This window comes from Anomalospiza imberbis, chromosome 3 (assembly GCF_031753505.1).
Source record: "Anomalospiza imberbis isolate Cuckoo-Finch-1a 21T00152 chromosome 3, ASM3175350v1, whole genome shotgun sequence".
NCBI classification, from domain to species: Eukaryota; Metazoa; Chordata; class Aves; order Passeriformes; family Viduidae; genus Anomalospiza; species Anomalospiza imberbis.
The window spans coordinates 98,241,104-98,259,751 of record NC_089683.1 but is presented as its reverse complement, the minus strand read 5'-3'; positions in this window follow the sequence as shown (position 1 = coordinate 98,259,751).

The following is an 18,648-nucleotide window of genomic DNA, read 5'->3' as shown; positions in this document are numbered from 1 at the left end:
TATCCTACATAATCAAGAAGGTAAAACACTACACAAAAAAATAACCAAGCATTAGGAAAATTATCTTTTTCTAAATGAAAATCAGTAAGCACAAACAAGGACAAGAGACACAAAAACTGAGACAGAGAGAGCACATACTTTTGAGAAGGCTGGTACTGTACTCAACAACTACACTTGTGTTAATACCCCACACAGATAACAGGCAAAGGACTTTTTCCCCTTCAGACAAGTTCTATTCATACCCTACTAAATCAATACGGTATAAGCAAGCTCCGTCAAAAGGAGATTTAGGGAGTGGTTCCAAATGGAATTAGTCCAAGTGTACAAAGTCTATATCACACTTAACTTGCTCCCGGAGGATTATTTATCTAGCACTAGCAAACTGGGGCACTGCTAGCACAGAGCATGGACGGGTCAGTGGTGTCTACACAAGCTGTCAGTGTGCCTCTAACCTGGCCCGAAGAGGGCTAACAAGTGTTGATTGTGAGCCCTCTTCCAAAAATAGGCAGGATCACAGATTTGTTTAGTAAGCTTCTCACAGTTGAATGACCCCCTGGAAAACTCCCACACCTTCCAGCATGGGGAAGCTGAAGCCAAGCCATCCTTGGACACCAGGCAAGGTTCACAGAGTGGGCAGAGACGCTCCTACAGGTTAGATGCCACCTGATTCAGAGCCCTCTTGTAACAGCAAAACTAAACCAATGCCTGGGATCCTCCTGTGTGCAGCAATCCTCAGCCTCACAACCCACCGTTCTCTAGAGTCACTGACTGCCAAGTGTTTCCTCCCCAACATTCCGGACTATTGGACTGAAGGTTTAAGCAAGTGCAGCTTGCTTAACACAGGCCAATAACAGAAACCAAGAGCCTTGCTACAAGCAACACAAGAAATAATGTATTTGTCCCACTTTAAAAACACATTCTTCCATTCATTCCCTTTCTTTTCCATGTGATAGTATGTGCTCCTACATACACACAGATCTGCTTGAAACTCCATGAGCTTTCTTCCAGATACTTGTACAGTGAAAAGTCTTACTCACATGTACATATGCACATGCATATACACACACACAGGATAGATCGAGTTTAAACACAAGATTTCTAACCATACAAATAACAGAAACATATCTGAAAGTTTTCTGTGCATGGTGACACAGTCTCTTTCAGTTTATGGGAACTACTACTACTATCAACACTTTCCTAAACACACAAACACTCTTGAATAATTTAAAAAACAAAACAACATAACACAAAATAACTGACCAAAGAAAAAACATCGAAAAATCCCCCAAACAAAACCAGAGCAGTTTTACAGCAGCCCATATTCCCCCTCTCAGGTCTGCAGTTTTAGCAGCCTTCTTTATCTTCCAAGTTTTATTCTAAATAAATGAAAATAAACAATAAAATAATATTAGCTTGGACAGGTAATAAGGCAGATCATTAGATATCACATATCAGGAAAACAGCCTCTACATCTTCCCTCTCTCCATTATCCTTTATTACAATCCCTGTTATCTCAGTTGTATCTAAACAAGGATTAAAACCCTGGCTTCAGTGTTATAACCACCCACACCATCAGAGCAAGCGTGGCAAGAGTATAATGAAATAAAAATAATAAACACACATACAAGATGCAGAAGGCCAGATACTCAGGACATTGTTCCATGGCCAAGAACCAACAGTAGACTAAGTTCAATATAACTATTATTCATTAAGCTCTCTGTAACTGTTCTTTTACAGATTTTTTTTCCATTTCTTTTTATGTTTGTTGCCATAACAACCCTTTCATGTGATCTTTTCATTCATGACCTTTTTCAGTTCCATCACACACCTCCCCACTAGTTCCTTTGAAACCAGATTGCCAGGTCCCTGCCTAGATGTATTTTCATTAGCTGGATTCCTTGGGTTGCAGCTGACCCAAATTTTAACCATGCAGGGCACAAAACCAGCATTTTAAAAGGAAGAAGTTGCCATCATCCTTCAAATCAAACTGAAAATCCACCTTGCTCATCCTTCATTCTTCCCTTCCCCATAACTCCTACACATTGCAGCTCCAGAAGAGATGTCTTTAAAGATGTGACCTATAACAGAAGTAAGGACCCCTATATTTGATCCTGCCCTGTGGCTCGCACTCAAGCCCCCTTAAGCTGAATTCATCAAGTCTCTGAAAGCTGCTTTACAAGCACCCTTCCACAAAGCACTTTGCCAATGCCATTTAAAACAAACACCTTTGAAGGGCAAAGGAACCAGGTTTTCTCCCTGATCACTGCAATAGCAGTACACACACTGATAAAAATGGGCTGCTTGGCAGACAAATGCCTCTTTCCAACAAAATTCAGAAGGCTTAGCATTCATTTCTGGCAAATTACAGTTAGTTCAAAACCCAATTTTCCCCATAAATGGCTTGACACACATAAGAGTGAAAAGAATGCTTGGACACTTTAGCACAGCCTGCTTTATTTCAGGCACAGATACACCCCTGAATGCTGTGGACCAACAGTCCTGTTTACTTCTTTCTGGACAATGTCTGCAGAATGCAATAGCATAGTCACAGCCCACATGCCTGGAATTAACACAGTATCCTTCTACCCACAGATGGAAATAATCTACACAGATCTAGAAATAATTTAGCCACGATTAAGACTTACCACAATTAAGAGAGCAGAGGCCTCATTACAGGTCACTTCTGATATGCCTTGAAACAGTACACTAATAAATCCTGTCCTGGGCACACGCTGTTTGCTGTTACACTGAGGTAGATCCAGCTCAGTTGCTGTGATTTTAAGGTCACTGCTCATTCACTTTTCCCCAAGAATGTGATCTCTATCTGCTCCTGAGAATTAAGTCTTTGCAGTTGGGGGCCAAAAATAATAATAAAAAAATCCATTTATCTCATTTGCAAGGCAAAAGTTTTGCACCATGCGGACAGATTTCAATCTGGAGTTGTATCTATACCCAACACACAATCTTTGTATTACCTCTGCTATCAAGAGGAAAGGAAGAAAGAATAAGAGGACAAGGGAAAAAAAAAAGAAAAGGGGGGTTCTCTTCTGTTTATGCAGTGGGCTGTGCTTATAAGTGCATTGCACTGCATCCTCTGCATAGCTCAAAAGCCTTAAGTGTAACTTTAACGACATGAATAGTTCTGATGAACTCTGGATTAATGTTACTTCCCATGCATGTAGATCATTCACTCAGCAACAAAGACAACAGTATATTAAAATCCAAATGGAGCATGACCTCCAAGCACACAGATTAATATGAGATTCTGGCAGATACAATACTTGAAGCATGTACTTAAGAAAAGTAACGACTATAAGATGAAACCTTTATTTAGGTTTATGGCAAGTTTACAGGAAAGCACAGTTCACTAGTTCCAAGTCACCCCATCAATGGCAACATACAGCATTACTTCACATCCATATGGAATAACTCTTTCTAGCAGTATTTATAAAAGGTTACACTAAAGCTCTTCATATTGATCAAACCCAAACACTGAGCTTCAAAGAAAATCTGAACACTACAAACACCTTCCCCATGTCCGCAGAGCAGCTCTATTCTCTCAGTCACTTCAGCACTTAGAGCAAGAGAGACCTCCAAGGCTCAGCTCCTTCTGATGCACAGTTCTGCACAGGAATCAACAGAGCTCCCCACTGGTCTTGTACTCTGACTTAGAATATAAAGAATAAGTGAAGGAGGTTAACAACTTGCAGCTATTGGTTTTTTGTATACACTGCTATGCTGCAATTGTTTTTATTGGAAGTTTTGACTTTCCAAAAGCACACCAAGGTTAATTTAGGAACTAGAAACCGATAAAGTGCTATGCCTCACAAACAAGTGCAGATTCCTTTAGACTCAAATACACCACTACTTAAAGCAAAAGTCTTGAGAAAAATAGCAGCTCTTCCTCTTGCATTGAAACACACATCCCTCTTCACTTATAACTCTCAAAAAGCTCAGGAAAGGAGCCTGATATCACAGTTGTCTACTTCAGAGGGAGGAGAACAGGTGATCTACCCAAACTTACACTGCTTGTCAGGCATGGGGTTGGGAACAGAATCCCAATGCTCTCCATAGTACACTGATCATTACAGCACACAGCCTATCCCTAAGGGTCCTCTAACACCCACCTCTACAGATCAAAGACAAGCAAGGATTTAGAGCTGGTTTGCTGACCACCTAAACAATATATTTCCAACAGTCACCATTAAATGCCACACTAGAAGCAATGGTTTCCAATCAGAACCTTTCTAAGAACTAGACACAGCCTGTAACTGAGCTGTACACCTGCTCTTCCTCAGGAATAAGAAGGTATTTTGCTAATCACCTTTTGTGTACACCAGGACAGACCCTTGCACACCCCAAGTCGCTGTTACCAAGTCTGTAAGTGGCTCCTCCAAAGGTCTCTCTGGGTGGCAAACACACCCCTGTGCTGAGAGCAATCCCTCTGCCACCACTGTGAGCAGCAGGCAAACACCACAGCACTGATCCCACTACAGATCCTGCAGGCATTCATGTCTGTATAGATCTCATGGCTTCCAGTCTTGCCCTGGAAACTAGGGTTAAGTTCCAATTTAGCAACTGACAACACATCCTAGTCTATTCATAGCCCCCTGACATACCAGTGCCCTGGCTGTGGAAGCTTCCATTTTTCTGGCTGTGCCAAATCCTCCCTGCAAGAAGAGGACCATAGGCAAAAAAAGACTACCTCAAGAAGACACAAGATGATCTCTGTGCTGCAGGGAAACATGGTCTATCAGAACCTACAGCTCCTGCATGGCAGCTCTGCCACAGACAAGTTATTTCTGTTTGCTACTGCTCCCCACACATAGGTACTTTTGACACTAGGGTAAATGAGAGTAACGAGCTCTGTATTTCTCTTACAGCTAAGCCTAACCTGCAAGCTCTCACACCTGATACAGAATCTGTAACCTACAATTGTTTACAGTCTCTATGCTTTATGAAATCACATTTGCATAATATAAATACATTGCCTTTCCAAACTAGAAAAACCAAAGCTTCTTGCAGCTTATACAGTTTAAAAAAATAAAAATCCCCAAACTCCCAAAGTGAATTCTGAAAGGCCATGCTTCACAAAGCTTTGCTGTGCAATGTAAAATTGTAACAGGCTTACTGATTTCAGAAGGGTTTTCTAAAGGAAACACTCAATCCACTGGCAGTTTACTGCCCAGTCATTCTCTCTTCCATCTCTTCCCTAATCCCAAGCACTCTTTTGATGAGCACTTTGACCACATCAAATTACGATGAGGATTTAATCCTTCCAAATGGCACGATCCAGACAACAGGGAAGCTGTGACATTTCAGTACAGTGCCCCAAGCCCTTTTATAGTTCACTTGTTCAGCAGACCCAGAAAAAAAAACAAGGCATGCAACTGGTTAAAAAGAAGGCATGAATGGCAATTAAAGGGGCCACATAAAGATCTAATCTACACTGAAAACTAGGACAAACTACAGAGGCAAAACAAATACAGTAGGAGAATTTTGTAAGTGGAAGTTATCATCTGCACATCACAAAACAGCTCTAGGACCATAAGAGCACAAGCTGATCACCTTTCCTGGTGCCTCCACATACAGAATTTACACAGCCTTCTCGAAAAAGACAAAGTCTTATGCAGCTTCCAGAAAAAAAACCACCTGTTTTTAAACTGTGGATATGCATGCAGACTTGTTTAAGTAGACACATAAACTTGTAAAGTTTCTAAAAGCCAGCTCCCCACATTGACAGCTAAGTTTTTCAGAGCAAGTAATGTAATTTTCTATGCTGTGAGAAGTACACAGAGCATTTCAGAGACTGGATAGCTGGGAACTGAACATGCTTTATTTAGCTCCACACCTCTACTGACTGACAAAACACAAAAGCCATTAGAATGCCATTAAAATAAAGTGCAGAAACACAACTGCAAAGAAAGGGCAAAACTCGTGTATCCAGTTATTTCTTGGGTCTTTGTCACCAGCTCAGATTGATTTAATTTTGCTATCTACTATACGGGGGAAGGGGAGGTGAGAGGAACAAAACAAGTGGCATCTAAAAAACTGAGGAGCTAAAGAAAAAAAATTGAATGTGAAGATAGGAATGTGCCTATAAAACGAGCTTTCACTGCTGGGTGAGAAAGCAGACAGTGATTGAACCCATGCCCTCAAACTACTGTGCTTCACTGCCAGCTTGCATTTTAGCTCCACATGCAAATAACTGATATTCTTCTTCAGATCCTGAAGGAAAGCAGGCACTTGTAGCACAAGGCAGCACTTATATAAAACAAGCTGAAAGAGAAGATACCTTCTCCTACAGCTGCTCTGTTCCAGAATATTCAGCTCCTTAAGGCAAAAAGCCTCCTCTTCCAGACTTCTTTCTTTTGCAGTTTTAGAGAGAGAAGACAAGAAGACCTACATCACACTGGAGATGTGATTCCTAAATGCTGCTTCAGACTCACTGCCTCTATCCTAGGCTGGACTGTTCACCCAGCAGGACAGATTTAAGGAAAATGAGAAATGCTTATTCATGCACCAAGCTAAGTCCTGAGATGCATTTGGTAAGCCACCTGGATCAAACAATTTATCCCACACACACTGACACACAAGATGACATGCCATGAGACACACGTCATCCCTTGCACCCTGGTTAAAACAATGAAAAAAACCCACATGCAGACAGAAAAAAACCACCAACCTCTACCTAAAAAATCCCAACTCCATAAGCAATCAACTAATTTTAACATAAAAAAATTAAGAAGCAGGAATTTAGCTGTTGTCCCTTGTTCCCTCTCTGTTTCCAGAAAAATACAGCCTGACAAACAGGGTGTGAAACAACAGACCACCACTTGCCTTTTTGTCTTGAGTAAGACTGGACAATAGAAAATTCTTTATTCTAAGCATACTTTATTCAGGGTTACCAAGGTCACTGCTAATTAACAGCAATGAAAAAAACATCTACAAAACACAAAAAGTCTTCTGGTCTAAAAGCAAGGTTCTTGCTTGCTCTTGCTAGCTGCAGTTCCTGGGAACTAAACTCCTTCTGATAACATATGAATGTTCTTACCCCATGACAGAGAAATGCAAAACTACCAATATACCCTTAGACACCAATCTGAATTCAGTCTGTATAAAGAACAATTTCTTAATCCCTTCTTATATTGTCTTTTATTGAGCTACTATTGACTTTGGCCACTATCCTTCTACACCCAGTGCTAAGACTTATTTTGCATATTCTCAATTAATACACCCGAGTCTAGTAAAACAATATAATTTAAAGACAAGCAACTCAGAAAAAACAAAACCCATAAATTGTTAGGTCAATTCTTTTTAGAAAAACTATACTTTCAGTTATTGAAAGAAAAGCTTTAATTTCCTTTCCTAACACTGACCACAAAGTTTGGATTTCCATTGCATGGAGGGGAATACAAAGAATCTCCCTACCTACATTCTTGCCGGGTGGCACATAACCTTGTTGAGCTATCAGAAATAGTGGTATTGCTTATGATACAGTCCTGCAGAAATCAAAATGGTCAGTAACCATGAAAACAACATTATAGAATGTTGTTTGAAACCAAACTTTCATACTTCTAGTTATTTATAGGTAGCTTGTTCGGTGTCTGTTTAAAACTAAGTATCTCCCCATCAGTTCCTGTTCACATTGTTACAAAGACTTTACAAGCCTGTTTGCCTACAGAAAGAAAGATTATTTCCTCAGGCACTTTACCAGAGTCAGGGGGCTCACAGGGGTATTTTTATTCCCATTTCAGCCACCAGCAAAGCTTAAAAAAACAGCCAGCAGCTGTATTTTACAGCCATCTCCAAGCAGACGCGCGGATCGGTCCCAGCAACAGAGAGGAGCGAGGCTCCAAGCCGGAGCAGCCTGGAAAGCAGCACAGCACCAGGTTCGCGTGATACCCTTGGGCAAGGCGCATTCCCTACGGAGCGGAACAGCGGATTGCACCCTTTTCCTGATCACCCTTGGGCTGCACTCTGCCCGGCTGCGCTGAGGCGCCGGCCCCGCTCTGCGGAGCGCGGGCAGGAGGCGGGACCCGGCCGGCCCCGCTCTCACCCCGACGGGACGCGGCCAAGGGCACGGGAAGGCCGCTGCCTCGGGAGCCTCCTGCCCGGGCGCAGCCCCGCTGCCCCGCGGCCGCCATCGACCGCCGGCCCCTGCATACGTTCCCCCACCGGCGAACGCGCCCCGGGCGTGCGACCCCCGGCCCGAGGCGCCGCGCCGGGCACGGGCGTCCTCCCCGCGGAAGCGCCGCCATCAGCCGCATCCCTTCCCCTACCGCTCCCCCGCATCGCAACGGACGAACTCCCACAGCGGGGGCACCACCACTACCGGGGCACCACCACTACCGGGGCACCACCACTACCCGGTGCTCCGCTGCCCCCACCCCACCGCCAGCGCAGCCCAGCCCGGCCCGGCCCGGCACAGGCCAACCCGGCCTGGCGCGGCCTCTCCACTGCCGCGGTCGCTTCCCATACCCTGGCCCGGCCCGGCACGGCACTGCCCAGCGGCCACCGGCTCGGCTCCGTTCCGCAGGCTCGGCGGCCGCGGCCCGGGCCCGCACGCCTGTTTACCGCCGCCACCGCCCCCGGCCGCGGCCGGGCCGCGCGCCCCGCCCCCGCCGCGCTCCCATTGGCGGAGCCGGTGCGCCCCGCGTCTCCGCCAATGGGCGGCGGGCCCGGGCGGGGCTCCGGCCAATGCGGGGCGGGCCCGGGCGGGGCTCCGGCCAATGCGGGGCGGGCCCGGCGCGGCGCGCGCGGCGGCTGCAGGGGGACGTGAGGCCCGTGAGGTCCGTGCGGCGGCGGGCGGGGGGGGGCGCGGGCGGCCGGGTGAGGCGTGAGGAGCGTGTGCTGCGAGCGGGGCGGCGACAGCCGCCGTCTGTCGGCGCTGGGCCGGCTCCCCCCGGGCTGGGCTTCTGTAGCGAACGGGGACCGCCCGGTCGCGGTGTCAGTCGGAGGTGGCGGGGTCTCGCCGCAGTCCCGGCTGGCGGGGCGGGGGAGGGTGGTCCCGCGGTGGGAAAGGATGGGGTGGGCAGTGCTCGCACCCCACGGCTGAGGTGGGCTCGGGAGGCCGGGGTGTCGCTGCTCCGGCGGTCCCACATTCCCATTAATGTGCATGAGGAGATGGGCAGGAGCTCCGCGCCCGGCAGGCTCCAGGGAGATGCCAGGCGAAGGGACCAACTCCCAGTCCGTGGCGCTCCGCGTCCGGGAAACCTTTGTTTGTGGCTGCCTGTGTGGTTTTTCACGGCATCGTCTCACGCAGGCATTGGGAACTATTCACGTTGTTGGGAAATGCTCGTATGCACGTTGGAAACAAATGCAGTGCCTTGTTCCCTGCAGGTCGATCCCAGGGATGAGGCGTCTCACAGAGGCTGCGAGGGGCTCGCAGCAACAGCCAGCTCCGTGCTTGTCTGGATGCTCTGGTGAGCGCCCGCCTCCGTCAGCAACTTTCCCGTCTGAAAAATAACAATACTGTCGTTCTGGTGCATTTGCCACATGGCCGCATCAGTGCAGGAGTACATTTGGATGAGGTTTGGAGTTTAAATCATTCATTCCTTCCTAAACCAAACAGGAATCATAATCCTTCTCTAGTCATAGCATAACTTGCAGGAGTGACCAACAAATAGCCCCGAGCTTTAATTTCACCATTATCAATTGCTTGCTTTGGCCGACCTTTTCAGCTAACTAGTGGCTTGAATTGAGCACTTAAATCCACACCAGAGGACCTGTATCTAAGCCAGTAGGAGTTGTGGATGCTGTGGATTTGTGAAGAAGGAAAATGGATAAATGGTCTGCTCTGAGTGTGTAGAGGGGTTTAACTGTACAAAACCTGTGAATATTACTGCCAATCTGCTATTGCCAAAGTTGCCCTCCTCTCTAGAGGGAGACAATTATTATCTCCAGCTGCTCAGACCAAAGATTGTTTGGCTGGTGTTTACCAAATATTGTTCAAGTATTAAACATATTCCTTCATGTTTAAAAAAAAAAAAAAAAATTGCATCTCCCCCAAGCCCCTCTCAGCTTCCCATGTAAACCCTGAGAAGGTCTCTATAAGGCACTGAACAGACAGCTACAAATAAATTTAGCAACATTTATCACCCAAACATTATCAAATTAGAAGCCAGCCCCAGTCAGGACTAGAAAGGCTGGATTTCAATTTGAAAGGTGAAAAAAGAAACAGTTCCCTGGGAAAGGCACATTATTAAATTAAATGCTCAAAGGCTGTCTGTAGACAAAATATATGTGAAATGGAAGGGGCAAACACCATACTTTGATAAGGGGACGGAGACTCAATATGTAGAAGAAGCAAAAACATGACTGTAATAAGATACCAGCCCTGAAAAGTTTTGTCAAAGAAATGCCTAGTTTTCTTCATTTCAATACTCACACCTGTGGAAATTCACACAAATTAATCGTTCAATTTGTGGTTAGGTTCATACTATTTCTAATAAAGGAAGATCATATATGCCCTCATCTGGAAAGAGATAAGTTTTAGGTGTCTTTTCTAATGACACCCCTTTATCTATTCCTGTGCTGAATTTGGATGTCAGTGCTCAGTTTCTGTGTAACATCACTTTGCTTGCGTCAGCTTGGCATTAATTGTGAAAACATCTTACTCACTGTGCTGAGCACGGAGAACTGGAAGGTTTCTGCACGAGCAGGCTGCCATAGTTTGAGATGGAGGCAGAACAAGCACAGGGTGAAGCTCTCCCCATCTCTCAAAGACAGGCCTGGCTGGCTCCCTTTATTCACACGTGGTAAACCATTGGATATTTCTGCCACTGCTGTTCAATTTGCATCACACCTTCTCCTGCCAGACTTTCTGCAGCCTTAAAAGACCCATTGAACTTGAGCTCTTTCTGTACATAAAGAAGAGAGAAGTGTCTGTATTCCCACCTAATTTGGAGTGCAAAGAGGTAGGACTGAAAGCTGGACTGAAGCTGCTGGGAAAAAATAGTGTATGTCCCTCTGTTACTTTTTAGTTCTTAGGGGGAATAGGGACAGGACACCCAGGGCTCAATCCCTGGCTAGGGATCCAGAGGCTAATTTTGTGGGGATGGTTGCCTATTTTGTCCACAATCCTGAATAAAAGGTTGAACATGATGCATGTGAAGTGCTGGGAGACCTGTTCCATGGCAGATCTCCCTGTATACTGAGAAAAATGGTAATAGAGAAAAAATATTGTCAGTATTTGGGGTTGGTTTAGTGCTACCAGTTATGAGATTGACAGCTTTCGATCCTGAAAAAAGGAAGGGCAGAGTGTTGTACTTGGAAAATAGACCAGAGAGTCATCCTTTTCTTCAGGAAGGATATCACTGGTTTATGTAACAGCCTTGTTGGCTGTTCCTCTGGGCTTTGGGGTGTTCAAATTCAGGTTCCCTTCCCTGCTTGTGAAGACTTAACAGCACCCCACACCTGAGACCCTAATCATTATGCATGCTCTTGTCTTCTCTCTTCAGCCTTCCTCATATTATTTAATGCGAAAGTTCAGCAAGAGGAAGTGAGAATGGAGCACTCCTCCAATCCCATCCAAATCCCTGACAAATATGCAGTCAGGCCTTGTGCAAACTGTGCCTTGTCCAGCAGCAGGAGACATGGACAGGAGTCCTGTGGGGATCAGCCCAGGCTGCCCCATTCTGGGTTTGTGCCCTCCACCAAAGCAGTGTAGGTGAAACAGCAGCTTCATCCAGGCACTGGATCTGGGCAGGGTTTGTGTAGAAACTGACTTGCTGTATGTGCTGTGCAAACATTAGCACATAAACTCCTTCCAAGCAGGGTAGAGGGAAGAAATCTTGTCCTTTTAGAGAGGTCCTTTTTACAAGGGCGTGTAGGGACAGGACAAGGAAGAATGGATTCAGACTAAAAGAGAGCAGACTTAGGATAGATATTAAAAAGAAATTCTTTACTGTGAGGGTGGTGATGCACTGACACAGGTTGCCCAGAGAAATTGTGGATGCCCCATCCCTGGAAGTGTTCAAGGCCAGGTTTGATGGGGCTCTGAGCAACCTGGTCTAGTGGAAGGTGTCCCTGCCCATGGCAGAGGGTTGGAACTAGTCAAACTTTTAAGGTCCCTTCCAACTCAAACTATTCTATGATTCTATGAAACTTCTTTGTAAATACCTAAACATTGGTATCCATTCATGCTTTAGTGCCTCCAGTGGGATGTGACAGCAGAAGGAGGTTGTTGCAGGTTAAAAGGTTTTGCATCAGTGTCTAAATCTCATGTAATTTTTGTGCTATATACCTGCACTCTTTTGGAGGTATGTGCAGTGCAGAGATGAATTTTCAGAGCAAGCCAAAGCAAGTGAAAAAGCAAGTTCCTAGACTTTGAGGAGTCTCTTGATTAGCTATAAGAAGTGAACATTATTAATAAATCAGCTAAAACACATTTTTGACAATACAGCTGTCATTTTCTTCTTGTAGCTTGCTTGGTAGTGTTCTATTCAGTCAAATTTCAACATACTGCCTTATCTACAAACATTTCTGTGAGCATTTCTAGCAAGAAACTTACCACTATGAGGACTATATAAATCAGCATTTTATTAAATTATAATAAAATAATTATGTATTTTATTATATTAATATTAAATATTATAAAAATATAAATACTACAATGATCTATCTATCCTCATAATATATATAAATATAAGCAAAATTATAATAAATTTAAATTATAACTAATAGTTGCAATTTAACTTGTGTTGTAGTCACACTCCCCCAGAGGCTTCTCCCTACTAATGTTAAAATGGGGTGTTCAGGATCATTTAATTCTCAAAATATCCTAATTTTGCAGGTCAGTGGGAAAGCCTCATGTAGCAGCTAGAAGTCCTGACTCCACAGCAGATGCTTTAGCTGTGCCATCCTATCCCTATCTTATGTTGCTTGTTGATCTTTATGTAATGAAGGGCTCAATGGTGCAATTTCATGGCATGCGTAAACAGCTCTGCTGCAGGCCTGGGGTAGGAGCAGCAAGAAGAGCACTGGGAAGGGCCAGCCCAAGGCTCCCTGGCTGTGTCTTCCAGCAGGATCCCTTGGGTGGGATCTAATTCCTGCTCCTGTTCACTGTTAGTTCTGAGAGGAGTCTGTTTGCTCACCAGAGATCAGTTCACCATTTACTGGGTGCCAGGGAACACCCAAATAAACCTCTGCCAGTGCTGATGCTGACTGAGGCACTTGGTGAAAGCTGACTTCCTCAAAGCCTTGTACAAAGTGGAACAAGTTCCCAGAGAGGAGCACAGAGAGGAATGAGCCAGAAGGGCTAAACTTCTATCAACAGAAAAAGTTAGAGAACCAGAGCCTGGAAGGATCTTTGGGCCCTGCAGTAAGAAGGCCTCCATTGCAACAGAAAATTACCAGGCAGACTACTGACCTGCAGAAAAAAAGTTAATGGGGCCTCAATTAAACAGCAGTTGGTCATGCAATTAGGTTGACAAGTATCCAGGCTGTTCAGAGAACACTCAGAAATTCTCTTGCATAGGACAGGCCCAAGCTGTTTCTCCAACCACAATATGTATGGTTGAACTCAAAGAACTTGGAGGTCTTTTCCAACCTTAATGATTCTAGGATTCTCTAATATACGTCACCATCCTTCTCTCGTGTTCATACAGCTAACCACAAAGCAAAAGCTCCTCTGGAAGTGTTTCCCTCAGTTCTCCTTCTCCAAGCAACTTCTGAGGCTCAGATGAGCTACCTCTTGAGTGGTTCTGCCTTGAGTCCACTCATCTTCTCCAGAGGGTAATTTCTTCAGGGCAGATGGAATGTCTTCTCTGACTGTGTAGATTTTTGGCGTCCCATCAACATAATAATATAGGGATGATGAAGTGGAACAACTCAAATGGAAGTCACTGGACAGGTGGCTTGGTTTTAGTAGTTAGCTTGTGGGTATTTCAAAACTTTGGCAGGTGTTGGTGATGCTGTTTGTACCATATGTTATTTATATGGCTTTATGGCCAAGAATGAGAGCAAGAGCTCTCAGAGAAATGGCATCTCACTGACTCAGTCAATGCTAGATGCACATCCAGTATCATCATAGGATCCAAATGATGAGTTATTTTTGTTAAGCTCTGGTTTCTGAACTGTGTATTTTCATCCCAAAACATTCTGGCATTCATTGCACTTGTCCTTCCTTTTTCTCTCTCCGCTCACTGCAAAGGGACAGAGACAAGATGCCATTTCAGTTAGCACTTTAATTTTAAGATGATTTAGTGCTGTCTGAAGGGGGTAGTGTGGCAGTTCTCAAGATGAATATTTTCTATCCAAGAGGAAAATATAGTGCAGAGAGCAGGACAGATATTTCCTAGAATCACAGAATATGCTGAGTTGGAAGGGACCCACAAGGATCATTAAGTTGAACTTCTGGGCCCGCAGAGAACACCACAAGATTCACACCATGTGCCTGACTGCATTGACAAACACCTCTTGGATTCTGTCAGGCTTGGTGCTGTGACCACTTCCCTGGGGAACCTATTCCAGTGCCCAACCACCCTCTGTCTGAAGAACGAAGAACTTTTTCCTAATATCTAACCTAAACCCCCCCTGACATGACTTTATTCCGTTCCCTCAGGTCATGTCACTGGTCACCACTGAGAAATTTTATGATTCCCACCCATATTTTCCTTCTGGAGCTTTCAGTGAGCAGCCTTGCTCTGCACAGCTGGAGAGGGCAGGGAAAGCCAGTGGAGGGCTCCAGGACCCCTGGCTGGGAGGAGGTGAGCAGAGGTGGCTGTCAAGTTCTGTGGAGGAGGGGACTGCTGAAGGGTTGTCTTGTCCCATAATTGAAAAAAAGGGAGTGTGAAGAAGACACAGAAACCTTCCCTTTGCCCCCTGTGTTTTGCCTTGCCTCTCTGTGTCCCTGCTCACACCTCCCTCCTTTCCATATCAGCCAGAAAGGAGCTGCTTTGGGGAAGGAAGGGTGATGAAAGAAAACAAAACTAGGTGCTACTGGCAGGGTGAGGTGGTAACAAGCCACGACAAGCCCAAGCTACACCGTGTTCCTCAGTGACAGGAGGCTGCCAGAAAGGCTGTGCAGCACACCGTGGAAACACCACCACGCCAGGTGTGGCTGTGCCTCATGCCACCCACCTCTCCTCCAAACTTCACCACGTGGGTGCCAAGTGGGTCCTGGGTGCTTTGGAAATTGGAGACAAGTCCGTGGGAGTGGAGTGTGTTAAGAGAAGGACAGTGCCAGGTGAAGAGGTGCAGATACAAGCACTAAATGGAAGAAAGGGATACCAATCCTTGTCTTTGGGTTAGTGTGTGGGACGGTGCACAAGGACAGGCACCGTCGCCCCTGTCACCTTAGCAATTTATACAGTAAAACATTCACAATATTATACTTGCCAGTTCAAATCGTGTTGCACAACAGTGCTTTTTTATGGGCGTTGAGCAAAGCCATTTTGAATGAGATGAAAAGTACAGTAGCATGATTTGCAGCTGTGTGCCTCAAGAACATGGCATTTCTGTTTCTCTGGTGGACTCAGTTAAACATTCAGTCTGTAATTCTTCTTTGTCTGCTCTAGATCAGTTGTTTCTGCTCATTGTAAATTGCATTTGCTTGCATAGTTTGGTGTTTTGCTCTCTCCCCTTGGCACCTGATTGTTTACATGTACCTCAATCGATCCTGCACGGACAAGGTGGAAAGGCTCAGTTCTTTGTAGCTTCCAGCCAGGATTCACTTTACAGATGATAACTGGCAAAGCCATTCACCCCCTGGGTAAACATGGCAATTAATTTTGAAGCTAGGCAAACAGAAACAAGTTGTTTGCCTGCATTTAGCCACTCTGAAAAGTCTTTTGCCAAGGACAGAAAGGTTATCTGAACAGTTTGGGCAGAGTTCTAAATGGGAAGGCAGGCTGGAGCCAGAGAACATGGGAGAAACAAAGTTATTTCTGAACACTTTACTGGAACTAAGAATTAACACTAGTCATCACAGTTCTGCTGGTTAATGGCAAAATGTGCTGGCAAACTCAGCCAGTGCCCCAGCTTTTGGCACGGCATTGCCATATCTCACAGAGCTGGAGAGCAGTGAGCCACCTTGCCCTAGCCTGGAATCATCCCCAAGACACCGTGTTTTCTTTCACTGCCCTGAAAGCCAGTGCTTGTTCTGGCTTCCTGCCTCGCTGTTCCAAACACAGCAAGGTGTGGGACAGAGGCATGGAAAGCTGCAGGGTGTTCCTGAGTGCCTGTGTGCCAAATGGACAAACTCGCAACCTCCATCCATTTGCCAGACAATGATTCACAGATAGTCCTGACAGTTTACTTCTAGCAGTCAGTGTGCAGGGATGTTGTGGCTTCAAAAACCAAAAGCCAAAAGCAGTATGGGAAAGCAGGATTGTTGCTACCTTTGGAAGCTGACTGATCCTTTTCCTGCTTTGCTGTGGCCATCAATCCAATTCCAGAGGCCAATTGAGCAGGACTGCATAATCTAACCTCTGCTATCTACATCTGTGTCTGCATACCTGGACAGAGAGAGACCAACTGGTGGCAGAACATCCTGACACGTACCAGAGTGCGACTAAGAGGGAGACACCAGCAATTAACAAGCCTCTGGTAGGAGTGACTGATTGAGAGATGCTCCAGACATCCAGGTTAAGCCCTTCATTTGACCCTGAGCAAATGATTCAACTCCTATCTGTAAAATAGGGTTAATGGCATTCTTCTGCTCTGTCATGCTCTTGATGCCTAAAGAAGTGTTTGGAAAGCCTCAGTGGAAGCACAGCAGAGTAATTTCAACCTGCCCTGTGCTAGTGTGCAGGGAAAAGGGTTTGCCTTCAGACACAGCAGTGCTGAGAACCAGCACTGCAGGTTCACTCTCCCATCAACTCCCAGACACTTGTGAGATTTCCAGCCCAGAGGAGTCCAAGGTGTGAGCGCAAAGACGACTCTTTCCTTCAGCAGTCCCACCAGACACAATATCTGAGGATGCAGCCGGGACAGTGACTACCCCCTGCACCATCCACTCAATGCACTGTAGCAACTTTGGCTTCAGTTTAACTGGTGGTCTGCTTTCCCAGCACAGGAAATGTTACTCCTTTCCTGGAATACAGATGTTCTCACTGTTCTGCAGCAGCACTCCTATTTCATGACAGTGGTACACAGAATGTGCATACAAGAGTAGCAGAGAAGGTACCTTAACCCTTTTCATGTTAAATGCCCTCATTTCCCCATCCTATTTAAGTCCTGGTTTGGTGCATTTGCCATTTCATTCTTGCTTGCCCATCCAAATTGCACAGGGGCAGAAATCAGGGCAATCCTTTTCCGTATTAAAGAAGAAAGTTAAACAGTTTTCATGCCCCTAGAAACTCACAGAACACTCGGGAAGACTATTAGCACAATAGCCGGAGAACAAAAATAGTTCAAATCTGAACTTCCCAGAATATCACAAAGACTGTATGTGGTAGGAGCTTAAAGAGAGGGCATGTCTTTTCTGGCTTGATGAAGGAATGTCATTCCTGTTTAGAACAGTTCTGTTAATGCTACTGGCATTTTATTGCTACAGTGTTGGTACACAGGATAGGTAGCTTTTAAAATAATCCTACCTTCAGCTCCAGGGATCTTGCTTGTCTTACACCATTTTTGAAGGAAGGCTTATATTCTTTCATACATAGATACAGCTCTGTGAAGTCAGGGAGAATTTTAAATGCTTGTAGCTTAAGCTTTGTAAAGGTTGAAGATGGCATGGCATAAGTTAAATAAGTTAAATGTGGATCAGTTTTCCACACTTTCACTTCATGCATTGTTCCTCATCTGCTTAAATTCAGGTTAGCTGTGGAGATACTCATATTTTAGACCAGGGTGAGCAAGGTCTCTTTGAAATCATAGAAACCAGTGATCCAGGAGAAAATAGGCCTAATGCTTTTCCTACACCACCCCCTTCTGCAAGGCAGGTTCATGAGTGCCAGGCTTCCTGGCATTTATTTCAGCAGAGATCTAATCCCGTGTTGGCCGTGGGAGCTGTCACTTACCTCAGGCTGCATTTGATAGGGCTCAAACAGTTCCAAGTTTTGGAAAACTTCCACTCCATCTACTTGGCCCTGTACCTGTCTCAGGTTTCTATATCCAGGAGTTTAGCTAGTTCCACTTCAAAGTCTCTGTTTATTTATATATTTTTAATAGTGAGCCACAAATAGTGCTGAGCACTGACACCTCCCATATTGTGCTCTTGGGCACCTGTCAAATGTGTTGCACAAAGAAGATAAACAGTTCATATTTGCTTAACTCCTTCAGTGCTCAGGGCAAACATCTTGCATTTAGAGTGGCAAAAGGTGGGTAATGGCAAGCCTGCAGCAAAGCAATATGTAAAGAAGAAGTAACAGCAACTTGTGTGATGGTGTTTGATGCCATGATCTGATGTGGACAGATCTTCCTTACGTATCCAAGCTCAAACCCAGCATGGTCATGTGGCCTGCCAGTACCTGAGGGGAGCCCAAAAGAAAGAGGGAGAGGTACTTTTTACAAGGGCATGTAGTGATAGAACAAGGGGGAATTGCTTCAAACTGAAAGACAGTAAGTTAAGTATTAGGAAGAAATTCTTTACTGTGATAGTGGTGAGACACTGGCACAGGTTGCCCAGAGAAGCTGTGGATGCCCATCCCTGGAAGTGTTCCGGGCCAGGCTGGATAAAGCAGCCTGGTCTAGTAGAAGATC